At 37.3% G+C, this 14,436-nt stretch overlaps 1 protein-coding gene across 1 annotated transcript in view; it reads left to right on the top strand.

Moving 5' to 3' along the window:
* The window catches only part of LOC5575365 (integumentary mucin C.1), a 55,527-nt gene that overhangs the window by 30,092 nt on the left and 10,999 nt on the right, over positions 1-14,436 (top strand). The gene's annotated exons all lie outside the window — the stretch shown is intronic.

Here is a 14,436-nt window from a genome sequence, read left to right on the forward strand (position 1 = left end):
ATGAGATTCACGTTTTTGAACTACTGTACTGGGAAAGCCACGTGATTTTCGCGAAATTCAAGCCTACTACTATTACCATTCCCAGCACTGGTCTGAAGGCTGACTAATTGTACTGAATATTTGAAAAACTTGGGGTTCGTAAAAAATATTACCTCTACTACATTTAAGCAGTAAATGACAGTCACGTGGTGTAACACTTTCTCAACATCAATCAATTGATTGAAGGTTCCTTAAAACAGATCAGTATATTTGATTTACCGCAGTTCTGTTCACTTGTAGAAACTTACCTACGACATGTAGTTTTCTATGAATTTTTCGAGATCAATGCTAAAAATTCGTCACAAAAAATGCAACGGAGTCATAGCAAAGTTTGTTTCATTTTAGGAGATATTTAATGCAACTAATTGATTTGATAAAGCACGCCCCAGTATGATTCAGATAAAAGTCCAGCTGTATTCAAACCAATCTTGACGAAAGTGATTTCATTCAAATATTCCACTTAGAAAAAGACCTCTGACTAGCATTTCCGACTCCGTACGGCATTACGCGAAAAAATTTCACTGCAAAACAAACAAACCGACACTTGGTTGCTATGTTCACATGAAGCCGAGCCAACCGAGTTACTCAGAGTTACTCAAAAGCAACTCGCGGTGTAGGTCAAGATCAGTAGGCTGTCCCGCCTCTTGACTCCTACTGCTGGAAACCAAATCAACTCCACCTACCTTGTACCTTGTTGGTTACAGTGTAGCGTAACGCCATTGTCGAGCGTATTGTAGAGCTCCAACGTCGTCGGTTTTGGGCGATACTTCTCCAGTTGTCCCGAGCGCTTAGGATCGCCAATCAATGCGTACAGCTAATGTGTTCGTGGTCTTCCACGAAGTCGCCCATCTCTACCTGAATATTATTTTTGCAATTCTTTCTTCCGACATTCGCAGTACACTTGATATAACGCGCCAAACATCTTATTTTAGTGTCCCACCAAGTATTGTCCGCAGCACTTTACGCTCGAAAACACCGAATGCTTTCCGGTCTACCTCTTTAACGTACGCAACACGTATTTTCACTTCGCGGGAAACCTTGTTGGTACTTATCACAAATGTTCCAAGGTACACATATTTTCAACAACTTCAAACACACCCTCGTCAAACATTAACACAGCACCTAAACCAGCAAGCCCACATCTATCTATATCTGCAACCATGTACTTCTTTTGCGTAGAATTAATGGTCAGGCCTATCCTCGCTTTCTCCCACCTCAAAGGCACTCTTCCACTGACCTACGATTGATTCCAATAAGATCAATATCGTCCACAAAGCCAAGGAGCATGTGTGACCGTGTGATGATTGTGCCATTTCTCTGCACGCCAGATCTCCCAATAGCACCCTCGAGTACATTGTTGAACATCAAATTCAAAAGTGCGTACCGTTTTGACTCATACTCCAAACACTTAAGGTGAAACATCTCAGAATCCAAAGATGGCCGCCATGAGCCCCTACTCACGTTTTCAAGTTCACAAAACTGGAGAAATCTCGCATAACTTCTGATCTCGCCCTAAAAAACATTGGTAATCATGTGTGTAGCTCGTTGTTTCTGAGCATTTGAATGGATTTTCATGTTATTTAACAACACTATGTGGAAGAAAGGATCATTATCTACCTGCCCGTGATGTTGGTTTGGATGCTTATTCTTTCATTTGCTCAGAAACAACGAGCTACACACGTGGCTACCAATGGCTTTTAGGGCGTTATCTCAGAGTATGCGAGAAATAGTTGGCAAACGTTTCTGATCTTTTTATTTTAAGCTTTCTGCTAGTGCACAAAGCCAAAATAAAAAGTTCACTACTGTTGGATGTTTTCTTCGCGAGATTTGTGCCTTTGAAGTTTCAGTACAATCTTAGATGTTGATTCTAAACTGTTTCACCTTAAGGACATATCTCCATGAGTACCAAAATGCCCTCTAATATGGCACCTTACTTCCCCCTTCACTTCCCGCACCCTCCTCCCATGCTTCTCATAGTGTTTTGGAGAGTGATCACCTAAATTGATTATTTGAAGTTACTAACCTTATTGTAGAGGGTTGGTTTCTTAACTGAAAGCATTCCATAATGTGTTCGTCACAAATTACCAGTTGTTGAATGCAAACACGTAGTAATTGCTGTGATTTGTGTTGTAAAATATCACTCACTACCGATTCACTTCTTCTTCGCGCACCGTGTTGTTGTTTGTTGGCTTTTCGGTGCCCGTTTCAAACTCACTTTTAATAGTTTTTCTACTCACCGTAGCTATTCAAAAATCTGATGCGATAGTTGAAACACTTAAACTTCTCGGAGCAATCAATCACTTAAATTCATCGATTTGTGCTCGAAAAACAAAATCAGAACGCGAATTTACTGAGCCAACATTGTTTATGAAGGGGAAGCGCAGCTCTCGTTGATTGGAAGTGATGTCAGTTTTTATGTTTGGAATTAAAATTGTTTGGATATTCATACGCTTGATTCAACCTCGTAATTTGCAATTTCAAAACACTCAAAATGTGTACACAATGTCACAAGTGTTGCAAAACATTTGTATGCGTGATAAAAACAATGTACGATGCAATTGAACAGCAAAAATGAATATTCGATATTATACAGTACTGTAGAATTCAAATGCATACTGATGGCAACGTTCTTCATCCGTGAGAAGCGAGAGAAGAGAGGAGAAAACTGTCAAAAAAAGTAAACAGCACATGCATGGTGTGAAAAATGCTTATAACTTTGGTCAAAAAAACATGTTTTCACTACCAAATAAAAAAAATAGTGATTTTGAGCTTTTATGAAGCTGTTGATGAACTCATATACCTTTGTATGCCACGTGTGCAAGTAATACTGCCTACATAATTCTATGGGTGCACCCATCCATGGATGTATACATGGAACATGATGATTTACTTTTGGCCGACGCACATAACATTGTGCTGCGCCTTGTTGGGTGGCTCGAGAGGGTGCTTTAGCGGGTGGCTCAAGTGGGTGGCAACATTATGTTTACGTTCTCAATGAACTTTCACCTTAAGGCCAACAGTGACTTCAAATGCAACTGATAGGAATAAATTAGCTGATATTTGTGATTTTTTTTATTTCTTCGCAAAGTCTAACTGTTAACTGTTGGGCAAGCCAATAAAATCGTTTAAATGAATTTATTCAGTATTGTTTTTACGTAGAAATTTGAAACAAAATTGTAATTCAAATGTCGTACACGGTGTTCATTATATATCATATTCCGAACACATTGATTCAAATTACACTACGAATAAATCGTATTCAACTGGACAATTTCGCTAATAAATTTATCTGAGCTAGTTTTACTGATCTCGAACTAGAGAATCATCATTACTCCCGAGGTACAAAATGGATTTGAATACGTTAACATTCAATTGAAATTGACAGCCATTTCATCGGAATTTGATGACATATTTCAGTAAAACAATTCAACGAAATCGCCATACAAAAGCCGAGTGTTCGGAATCTGAGTCTGTTCGGAATTTGAGACAAAACGGTATTCCTGCTGCATTCCGTCTAACGTCACAAACGATATTTACACCTCGTCTGTAATCCGACCTCAAATTTCAAACCATCCAGCGTAGCACGTATCAGCCTTATCAATTTCACCGGAAAACCATGTTCAGGCATTATCTGCCACAGCTAATTTCTTTTCATTGGATCGTACGCCAGCTAGAAATCAATAAACCGATGGTGTTCTGTCTGCAAGTTATTCTTCCCGCATGGGCGTAGCCAGGCCGGGGGACCTCGAAAACTTATTTACGAATTTTATGCGAAACGATTATTATACACTGAAAATAATCCACACGTTCGATAAATATTCTTTTTAACGTGAATCTGTCGTGACGATAGGCAACATGAAATAACGTGTAAAATCTATGAATCTGTTAAGGATTGTCTTTGGTTCGATAGCGAAGACTTTTTAACATGATTTGAACGTGTTTTACAATGGCGATATCCATCACTAGTAAAACTAGTTTGCCTATCATGACGAGAACCCACATTTGTCATTCACGCGTGACAAAAAACAATACGCTTTTTTATTGATAAACCGGGCACTTGTAATGGGTGCCTGGTATCAAAAAATCAAGGAATCGCTAACAAACAGTACACCAAAGCTTTCGATTATTTGTGTCATATGAATTTCGATTGTTGGTAGCGTGTTTAACATATGAATTTCGATTGTCGATAGCGACTGATTTTACACCATCGATTAATGTGTTTTACAATTAGTGAAAATTCACGTGTGAAACACGTTGATCGAGCTTGTAGAATGTTTTCAGTGTACACAACCTTTTAACCCTTTTTGCATGATACGTTATTTTTTGAAGGTCATCCACATTCTTTTCCTTTCACAATTAGCAAAGTGGCGTTCGAAACGTGTTCTGGTTCAATTTGTTGTCTGAGTAATGGGTTCATTAACGCCTTCAAAATTCAGGAATCCAAAGATGGCCGTCACAAGGGCCGGCTTGTGACCCTACTCGCGTTTTCAAAGGCACTAAACTGGAGAAATAGTAGGCAAATGTTCCTGATCTTCTTATTTTCAACTTTCTGCTAGTGCACAAAGGCAAAATAAAAATATCACTCTTGCTGAATGCTTCCTTCGCAAGATTAGTGTCTTTGAATTTTTAGTGCAATATTATAAGTTAGATTTCAAACTGTTTCACCTTAAGATTCAATTGGTAAAAGTCCCACTGAATGGCAGTCAAGCCAAAAGATATAAGGATTTCATAAAGTTTATCTAAAAATTCCCTAAAATAGATATCACAAAAATGACTCCCAAATTTCTCCAGGCATCTTGCAAATATTTCTCCAACGAATCAGAAAAAAAAAAATCCCCCAGAAATTGTCTACGGGTTCATGTTTATTATACACTGAAAATAATCCACATGATTTAACCAGAATTTGGTTTGATTTTTCCCTTTAGGTAATTTGTAGTCTTCAAGAAGTTTTTTCAGCAACTTCTCAAGGTAATTTATCAAATTGATGCTTTAAAAACAGAAGGTATGAGTTCAAAACTTCCACACCAAAACTTATTAAGTGATTCCTTCGTAAACTATTCCAATGATTTAATCTAATATTTGAGAGTTCAACTAGTAATACATCTTATTTTTCAGAAGATGGCTTCAAATAATTCCTCTCAAATTGGGCTAAAGCCCAATTTAAACACAGTGCAATTAAGCATAGTACAACGAACGAAATTCGACTGATTACTTATCAATTCAGCGCTTTTTTGACCTTCAGAGCAATACAATTTATCTTATATAGGGTAAGTGTACCAGTTATGGACAACGTGGTTCCCTATTTCGCCATACGTGATTATTTTAATGTCTTCAAATTTTGAAAATTTTTGTCTGTTGTAGTAGTTAGGTTTAAGACATATCTTAATGTTAAAACATTCAAAAATATTTAAAATGTGAAAGTTATCAAAATTTCACATATGGCCAAATAGGGAACCACTATGGCCATAACTGGTACACTTTCCCTAATATAATCAACATAAATAAAAATGGAATTGTGTCTGTATGTTACGAAATAGTTTGAAAAAGGGCTATCGGAGTTTTAAAATTCTTCCATAGTCATGTTCCGACGTGTTTGTGTATATTAAAAATGACAGTGTATAGAACTGTTATTTTGTACGGAACGTTTCATGGCGTTTTTCAACAGCCTAGTTGATGGCAAGACAAAGTTTGCCATGGTCAGTTTCAAATTATTATGTGCAAGCAAAGGATGTAAAACTAGCTTCCAGTTGAACTTATATCAGTCCCAGAATAGTCATATGTACTTCGACAGCTTCAAAGTCGTTGCAGTGATTTGATCTGTCGTATGAAAGTATTTACACGCCTTCAAAAACTGGTCCAAGAACTGGTTCTTTGGAAATCCTATTATGATTTCTAAGTTATCGAATGAGTTCTACATTGTGCAACTCACCCATATGACGACGCAAAAGTTGTTAAAATAATTTTGTTTGATGTGTCGCTTAATAGCATATAGTCATTTCAAAAATTGATTGCAAAATCGGTTCCTCGGATACGCGGATATCAGGTTCATAGCCAAAGACTTGCAGTTCTTTCCCCAGAATGCAATATTTTTCAAAATCATGGAGTTTGATGTCTCACATAACAGCATGTACTCATCTTCAAAGATTAACAAAGATTTAACCGCTTCAGCCATGCAATGCAATAATTTGCAGAATCTCGATGTTTGTTTTGTACTCACCTTCGAAGACTTATCTTTAAAGCTAAGTATGCTGTTCCGCTCAAGAAAAGTAAAAATTTATACTCAATTAGAAATGACATTCCTTTTCAACTGCGTACTTCTTGAGCATTTCTTGCAAGAAATTTCCCATGCATCGAGATAGGCGATTAATTTTCTGTTGAAGTGCATACTTCGCTTGAAAAAAAAACTACTCCGGAGCTGGTTACACAGAATCCCAATATATTAATAATAACAATATGTCGCATAATATTGTACCGTAAAACGGGGTAACTTTGATAATGCGGGTAACTTTGATAGTGCGTAACCCACCGCATACTAAATGAAATATCATAATTTCTGTTAATCAGTTAAGCAAAACGAATGCAAAACTAAAGAATATTAGTATCACACTTCATGTAAGAGCGGTTTTCATTTCAATCAAGAACATTTTAGGCTTTTTATACGAATTTAAAAAATTTACACGATTTTCTGTTCTACGATCACTATTTGGTGTAGTTTTGAATAGTTGGCCACTTATCTTTGATAGCCTAGTTATCATAGAACTTGAATACGGTCTCAAATCTCTTAGCGAAAAGTATATTCACAAACTGGGACCATTTTTGTAATCTAAGTCAGAAATTTCCATATAACGTTAAACGCCTAGAGGTATGCAATGCCCTACAAATGTTCGTTATTCATTCAATTTTGTTCGAATCATACTCCATTATCAAAGTTACCCCAAAACAGAAAACCAACTTTCGATTATATGAAAAATTATATATCCATTCAAAATGAATCTTTTGCCAATTTATGGACTGTAATCGATAGCTAGGATGCCAGTACTTGTTTTAAAAATATAAATTGTAAATCTTTGAAACAACATGCAAAAATATTCAAGTTACCTTCGAAAAAACTATCAAAGTTACCCCGTTTTACGGTACTGATTTTCAATAATAGACCACGGAACCAAATCACGATCAAAATCACAAAGTTTGATGTGTCGCATGACAATGTTTACTGATTTTTAATAATTGACCCTGAAACCGGTTCCTCCGAAACCCGTAAACCGGTTCCATAGTGGCCAAATGGGTTCTGAGCTGTGCAGCTCAGTCATACAATGCAATCATTTGAAAAAATCATGAAGTTTGATGTGTCGCATGGTAGTATTTACTCGCTTCCGAAAATGGCCCCGGAACCGGTTCCCTGGAACATCCGGAAATTGTGATCCGCGGCATGCAGTGACCATAATGGCCTTGTAGACAACCGTCCTCATCGTTATAGAGCTAATAATTGTAAAAAATCAGCTGATTTCACATTGCAAATTCACTTTTTCGAAAGTGGCCATTTCGAAACACCCATTTTGATTCCGAAATAATTCCGGAACCAGGTGGCCAACCCTAAAATTCTGTCCAAGCCTTCAAACTAGAATGACATCCGCTTCTTCTGTCAAAGTTTGGTTTAAAAATATCAATAAACAAAAAAGTTACAGCCCAAAACGGTTTTTTTTTCAACACTTGTTTAGGGGGGTTGGTAATGGAAGGGTTAATACCGTTTTGTCTCAAATTCCGAACAGACTCATATTCCGAACACTCCATTTTTGTATGGCGATTCGGTTGAAATGTTTCGCTGAAATATGTCACCAAATAATTAGGAAATGGCAGTCGATTGCAATTCAGTTTTAACGTCTTTAAATGTATTTCATACCTCGGGAGTATTGATGATTCTTTAGTTCAAGACCAGTAAAACTAGCTTGAATAAATTTATTTGCGAAATTATTCATTTGAATACGCTTTATTCGTGCTGTTCGAAATTTGAATCAAGGTGTTCGGAATATGAGACAGAATGAACGCAGTGTTCAGCATTTGAATCATAATGTTGTTCCATACTTTTACGTTGAAACAATACTAAACAAGTTCAAATAAACATTTTTATCAGCACACTACACAGCTAATAGTTAGGCTTTCCGAAGAAATTAAAACTTTTACAAATATCAGCTAATTTATACCTGCCAGATGCATTTGAAGTCACTGCTGGCCTTAAGTGTTCGGAATATGAGTCAAAACGGTATAAAAATGATGATATTCATCATAAATGAGCACAGGTGTCCGGTTTAGCAAGATCCTTGACAGAAATGTGAACAATTTCAAATTTTTTTGTTGGAATCTGCAAGATTCGTTATGGATCTTTGACGAACTATTTTGATAACTTTTAGTAAAAACTCTGGCAGAATTCTTATTTGTCATTGGACTCCAAGAATTAAAAAAAAAACAATATGGCACATGATTTACGAATCGTCGTGCTTATAAGTCTTTATTTTGGTTATGATAAATAATTCAATGTTCCGGATAGTGAAACGGTACTTCGGTGTCCTCATTAAACCGCAACATATTTGCATCGTTTCAACAACACTTACCTACGCCATGCCATCGGTCCGCTTGTGATTAGATGCGAAGATTCAACATTCAAAGCATATCTGCAACCACGATTCCGTGACGTGAATCCACAACTACACAATGCCTGATTATAATTTTCACAGCCGCAAAGAGAAAATATCATTCAAGCCCCACAAAGACAACCCGAATCTGAACTCCAGCCAAAAAAAAACAGCAATCAACCAACAGTCGGGCAAGCCTGCAAGAGATCTCCCTTAGCAAGGTCGGTTGGTTTATTTGTGCATGCGGATGACGCATTGTCCTCTGCATATCTGTTTGCGACAGCACGTGGAACCCTTATACTCTGTCATCTTCATCTAGTCCAGTGGTCACCAAACTGTGGGCCACGGGCCGTATGCGTTCCTTGGGAAGCTCTTATGCGGAATGCGAAGGGATTTTATTTATAAAGGTGGTGTGGATTGCACGTTGTGAGTCATAAATAGGTTTATTTTTTTAATGTTCTTGCAGCTATACTTTAAATTATTATTTGAGCATTGGATAGCATAATGAAAAATTTATCTTTGAATCAAAAGTTTTCTAAGCTTAAATGGGTGAAAACCCGAATTTAGTACTATACCATTTAGTTCCACTAGAGTTTGTATCCTTTGACAGATACGCGTCTTTTGACCTCAACTGTAAGGCTGTCTTCAGTGTCCTGTACTAGACTCGAAGTCGAAGAAGATTTATTATTTTCTAAGCTTTCTTTTAATTTGTATGTGTTCGATACTTCGGAACACCTTCAAGATCCATGTTTCAAATTCATCAAGTTTCAGAGCTGGGTATGATGGTATTTAAATTCAAACATTTTCGCGAGGACCGCAGTTTGATAACCTCTGACATAAAATGCTTTTTGAAGCTGCGTTTATCCAATCTTCAAATGGGGTTTCAAAATAGAACATGCAGCTCTGACCTTGATTCATGTTTTTCTTTAAAGCTGTCGATTTTCGGTGACGTCATTCTTCAAAGAAGGGAACTTTATTACAAAAATGTCTATGTTCTGGGAGTTTCTGATATTTTTCAAATACGTACATATATGGTAACGCTTACTTATCAGTTTTTTACCCTGATTTCTTGTAGGTCTATAAGTAATGATATGGTCCTCGTAGGTTAGGCTGAGAACCCCTGATCCATCCAACCGCAGTCGCGACTTTGCAGTCTCTGAGGTTCAAGGTTGAGAAGATGAAATTCCGAACCAAACAGCCACCCGATAAGGCGAGCTTTGGCCACCCGAAAAGTATCATTTTGTTTTGATCGGAGAACCTCGTGTATGGAAACGGGTTGACTATAGGAAATTGATCGTTTGTCATGTGATGGAACTTGACATGTGTTGCTCGTGTAGGATACTAGCCGGCTTGAAGTGGGATGCTCAGTATCATCATTTTTGTATGTGTTAGGCGTTAGCCCCGTACTCGCTTCACAGTTTGAAGGCTGTGTTTGTAATTAATGATTTTGATGCTTAATTAAGCAGCCAAATATAGTGTAAAATAACATAGAAGGAAAAAAAGATCTACAACCTAACAACCATCGCTTCTTCTTGGCATTTCGTCCTCACTGGGACAGAGCCTGCTTCTCAGCTTGATCAATTCCCCAGTTATTAACTGAGAGCTTTTGTGCCAAAGTTGCCATTTTTCGTTCGTAAATCGTGTGGCAGGTACGATGATACTCTATGCTCAGGGAAGTCCAGGAAATTTCCATTACGAAAAGATCCTGGACGGATCGGGAATCAAACCCAGGTAACTCCAGCATGGATTTGCTTTGTAGCCGCGAAGTCTAACCACTCGACTCAGCAACGATGGTTGAACAATCCTAATTCACAAGCAAGTAATTGAAGAATGATTAATCAAAAGTGGATGTGTTAATAAATTATTTTTTTTTCTCTAATTCAACCAAACTGCTTTGCGAACGTTACAATGAGAGTAAATTGTGTTGCTTTCCACTTCCTGACTTCATTTCTTAACTGAGACAGAGCAACCTTCGCAAATTGTTAATGTATAACCATTTTTTTCTCAAATCAAAAAAACTTGCTAAAGTCTAGTCACAAGCAAACAGACGTAATCTAAGTGTCAAATTTTATTAAACTCCATCGCCCAGTTTACACCATGATCATCTGGTGAGCATTTTGCAAGATAACCTTTTTTGTGCAAGAAGACCTGCAGGCGGTAGTGTGAAACGTCAAACACGAAGAAAAACTTTCAACGCGCCTCTTGGTGTGAGGTTTGAAACGAAGGAAATTTTAAATGATCGTTTAATGAGTGTTCGATGGAATTTTTTTTCAGTGTTACGTCTGTTTGTCTATGATCTAGTTATGAGTGATCCTTTAGCAAAAACTCAAACCATTTGGAAGAAACAGAAGTAGTAGCCCATAAACATGACTTCCCATATTTTAGTTTGTATCCTCCCTTGTCTGATGGTAAATCATGTGGCTACACTAAAATAAGCTTTTTACTCACATTATGCACAGCAATAACTAAATTAATATCGGCCGACGGATTTTCTGGCAATGTATCAATATTCGTATGTAAGTTAATCTAATTACCTTCAATTTACAACAATATTTCGTTCAAAACTTTAGCGGATCCAATTGAAGAAAATGCCAAGAAACCCATTTTCAGTAGCAACACACAACCTGGAGTAATTTAAACTCATGTCCAACGAGGTGAGATGACCGAGAAGAATTGAAGACGGCTCTCACTCGCTAGACAAGGGTTCAATTCCCTCTCAAACTTTTATCGAACTTTTGCCTCACCTTACACTAGTGCTCCATTTTGCTTAATACATTGTATGTGATTGTAAGAATACTACTCCGCGCAGTCCTTCACTCAAACACTCAGGAAACTAAAGTAAATTTGTACGCTGACTGTATTGACCTAAGTATGTAGATATGCTCACCTCTAACATGAGCCACCGAGCACTTGAAGCGTTGGCAATCAATTTGCTTCCCTACTGTGTGCAAATCACGGCGCGTAAAAAACTGCCGACAAAACAAGCGGTTTCAAATAAAAGATGAGAAATGTGCGATAATGAACAGTACGAACGATCGCGCCGCTATAGCTAGCTAGTTGCTTGTGGTTTATTGCATTTCTCATCCGGCAAGAAGTGGTTTCTGTCCAGCTCCTACAACAAGAAGCTGAGCAATTAGCCTGCGGTGTACGATGGACTCATGAATTCTTAACGGGGAGGGAGTCCACTTTATTTATGCGATGCCTAGATGACCAACGTGACGTAATGGGTTGAATATGTTCGAACAGAAGGAAACGGACCCTGAAAAGAAGCATTGTCAGCGTTGGTCAGTGGCGAGCCCTCCAAGGCGTCAACGGTGTACCAGTCGTCCAATAAGTATGCAAATTCGTCTTCATGTTAATTTGCTAATAAAATCACCGTCATTTGTAATAGAGCCTGCTGTGCGGTTTCAATTCGAACAATAAGTGCGGGGGCTGAAGTTTTATTTATACAGTTAACCACATTCTAACAGATGGTGATATGACAGTGCATATTGGGATGGCAAGTAATTGATTAATCCACGAGTAGTGTGGACGTACTTTACTTAGGATAAATTTATAGTGTGATTAGCGATTAAGTTAACATCAAAATAGAACTACACAATTAATATACAGTTATTAGACAAGATGTATAGATTATCTAGGGCTTATTGCCATATGCAACATAAAGTGTTAAAAGAGAATTTACAATGTCTTCAGCCAAGGACAGCACAGACTGAACGATCACTATTTTAAGGCAACAAACAACACGAAACGTACACTAGTCCAGTGAAGAATTTTGTGTTTGACGGAAAGTTTTCTCCGACCAGAGCGGGAATCGAATCCAAGTATTATTTATTGCAAAACGTCTAAATGACTGACATTATTAACCGCACGACCACAAAAGAGGAAAACTTTGCCGATTTTGTCAACAGCTTCTCAAAGAGGCAATCCTGGGCTATTTTTATTCTGATTAGGTTTCTCATGAACAGCTGTCATTTTCAAGCTACTCTAAAAACCTCATATATGTAACTTGAGCTAAAAATATATTTTTATATGGGTTATTGAATTAATTTGCATTCATAATAAGAAATTATTTTCTTCACTCGCTGATTGCGTTAATTTCGTGTAACGTTCAAATTTTTAGCAAAAAAGGGTTTAAAATGCACAGAAATCCACATTTCCATCCACATCCATAGAAATGCACAAAAATCTACTTTATATGTATTTAACTTTCAAGCTCTACAATATCAAAATAAACATGCTCACCAAAACTCGTCTTTAACCTTCCAGTCGTCGCACCTTTCGCCACCGTCAGAGACACCCCGCTGCTGTTGTGAACGAAAAGCGAGGTTTTTTCAACAGTATTGTACAAAATACAACAGTGCGACGACTGAAGTGTTAAAAACAATTGTGTAATGACTTTTTATAGACTCTTCGTACCGTTTTGACTCATGTTCCGAACACTTAAGGCTAACAGTGGCTTCAAATGCATCTGATTGGCATAAATTGGCAGATATTTGTGTAAATTTTAATTTCTTCGTAAAGTCTAACTGTTAGCTGTTGGCTGTACCAATAATAATGTAAGTTTACTTAGTTTTAGTATTGTTTTTACGTGAAAGTATGGAACAAAATTTTTATTCAAATGCCGAACAATGTGTTCATTCTGTCTCATATTCCGAACACCTTGATTCAAATTCCGAACAGCACGAATAAATCGCACTCAAATGAATAATATCGCAAATAAATTTATCTGAGCTTATTTTACTGGTCTCGAACTAGATAATCATTACTAATCCCACGGTATAAATTATATTGGAGACATTGAAATTGAATTGCAATTGACTCCATTTCCTTGTTATTTGGAGACATACCGTTTTGATTCATATTACGGACAGCTTTTAATTCCGGACACTCTTCTTTGTATGGGAAACATTTCACACGAAATGTTTCAATTTTTGCCGTTCAAAAGTTCGCACTTTTGTAGCTCGTTTTAATAAGCATTTTTCATCGGTATCTATGAAAATTACCATTGCTCAACAGCATTACACGTTTGTTTAGTGGTTTAACGATTTAAATTGATGATTTGACTTCTCGAATTATGGTTTTCATGAGCTATCCGGAATTTGAATCAAAGTGTCCGGAATTCAAGGAAAAAGTAAGGAAGCGTCCGGAATAAGAATCATGGAAAGTCCACACATTTGTGTTTATTTAAAAATATTCACGTTGCGTAATCAAAATCTTCGCCCACAATTCGAAAGCTAAATGTTTTCAAGGCTCGATAATGCGGAGGAATAATACAAACTGATTTATTTTATATGCTTTTAGATCAGTTATACTCCACTGAGGCCTTAAGTGTCCGTAATATGAATCAAAACGGTATTTCAGCGAAATATTTCAACCAAATCGTCATACAAAAACCGAGTGTTCGGAATATGAGTCTGTTCGGAATTTGAGATGCAACGGTATTCAAATTACGGGCAGTGCTTCAAAAAAAAAAAGCCCCAGCAAAACAGTTTGTTTTTGGGTCGGCGAAGATATTTTTTTCTCTTTTTCGCGCACTTTGTTGGACAGAGTGTTTCGCGAGAGTCCAAGCAATCGCGCGTCTTCGAAGTGATTTAATGTGAACATCAGCTTGTGCGTTTGGTGTTAAGGGAGATGAGAAACATTTATGGCAGCTCAGTCAAGGATGGATTTCAAATAGGTGAGCTCGTTTAATGCTTTTTTCTTTCAAATGAGTAAAACACGATAACATATGCTTTCGTTCTAGCAACGATAAGCATGTTGCGTT

This window comes from Aedes aegypti, chromosome 2 (genome assembly GCF_002204515.2).
Source record: "Aedes aegypti strain LVP_AGWG chromosome 2, AaegL5.0 Primary Assembly, whole genome shotgun sequence".
Classification (NCBI taxonomy): Eukaryota; Metazoa; Arthropoda; class Insecta; order Diptera; family Culicidae; genus Aedes; species Aedes aegypti.